We start from the raw sequence: 1,688 nt of genomic DNA, 5'->3' as shown, positions 1-1,688 counted from the left end.
GGGTGTGCTGCAGCGGTCATACGGCCCCTGTGGACGTAGGGGGCGCGGCGGGGCGCGGCGGGGCGTGGCAGGGCGCGGTGGGGCGTGGCAGGGCGCGGTGGGCGGCACGGGATGCACCGGCCCCTCCCGCGGCTAATCACGCGTTGGTGACGCCGCCACCACTCCGCTGCAGATAATTCGGATCGACGTTTGCGATTGATTTACACCGCGCGGGCATTAACCCTCGAAAAAAAAAAAGGAAAGGGACAAACCGAGCGACACGCTCAACAATAACGATAGCTTAAGCTTGTTGCACATTTCGGCCTCTTGCTAGTTAACTACTCTGTTGTTTTTACTGTAACCTGCGAAACAGTAATTTGTGGGGTGGTTGAGGTGCGGGTCTCTCTCTCTCTCTCCCTCTCTCTTCTATCTCTCTCGCACTCCATCTTTTCCTACATGTCCTTCTCCTTCTCCCTCTTCCAAGAGGAGAAACAAATCGTCGGTCTGCTTTATCTCCCGCCCGTCCCGCCCGTCCCGCGCGTCCCGTCCCATTGGCTCCGCTGGGGGGCCTCCTCGCCGCTCCTCGCCGCTCTTCGCACGGACGGGTATTAGCCGTGTCTCTGAGCAATACGTCAGGCGGGCGCAGCGCGCGCAGCTATTGAGGTATAAGTGGATTATATTCAGGACTGATCCCCCGATTCGATCCGACCTGGGAGAGAGAAAGAGAGAGAGAGAAGAGGCCAAGCCAGCGAGGGCAAATATACTTGTATGATAAAACGGGGCTCCTTGTCTTCCTCGCAGCCAGCGATATATCATTTCTCTCTCCACCAAATATATCTCTATCTCTTTCTCTCATTCTGTGTGTGTGTGTGTGTGTGTGTGTGTGCGTTTCTCTCGGAGTTTTTCTCCTTTCGATGAAGCAGAGGCCGCATCTCGGATCGCTCTTTTTCCGTCTCTGTCATCAGCGCGGTGCACCTTCAAGACAGAAAGAGAGCGAGAGAGAGAGAGAGAGAGAGAGAGAGAGAGAGAGAGAGAGAGAGAGAGAAGGGGTGGGGAATGATACAATGTGCAGGGGGGCGTGGCGTAGCGCTGCGCGGCACTACAGTGGCCAGCCCTGGGCCGGCTCCGAATACCAGCCAATTTCACCGTAAGGGGGATTGGGGGAGGGGGGAGGGGCTGGGCTTTATACGTGGCCAGGATTTTGAGTTGGCCGCGCCCCGCCCGCCCCGTGGTGGCCTCGCGTGGCTGCTTTGTTTCACTCACGGGCGAATCTGGACCAAATCAAATGTGGAGGTCAGGCAGAGGCGGGGCCATAGCCAGCGGGCCGCAGTCGCAAAGCACAAAGCCTTCAAATGAGTGCTGCTTTTCAGACTAACTTTCACCCGCGAATCTACTTCCCCCCCCCCCCCACCATGCGTCACGAGAGGGTTACGAGGAGTGGAGGGCGGGAAGGGTAGGCAGGGGCGGGTGGACCCCATGGTACGACGGACATGCAGCGGGCTACGGAGCTCCACCACGTAGGGGCAGTTCGAGTAGAGCTCACGACCGCCACAGCCCGCGAACATCCTCTCTCTACATTTCAAATGTTACTAAACGACGTCACACGCAACGACATCACATATTTCCGGCCCATCCCATGAAGCACCGCACAAAAGCACACACCAACGGCTGGCAGCTGCTGCTCCGCAGAAATAAGCGGAAGTGGCGCG

Source organism: Frankliniella occidentalis, unplaced genomic scaffold (genome assembly GCF_000697945.3).
Source record: "Frankliniella occidentalis isolate FOCC.00 unplaced genomic scaffold, Focc_3.1 Scaffold185, whole genome shotgun sequence".
Taxonomy (NCBI): Eukaryota; Metazoa; Arthropoda; class Insecta; order Thysanoptera; family Thripidae; genus Frankliniella; species Frankliniella occidentalis.
This window is presented reverse-complemented; position numbering follows the sequence as displayed.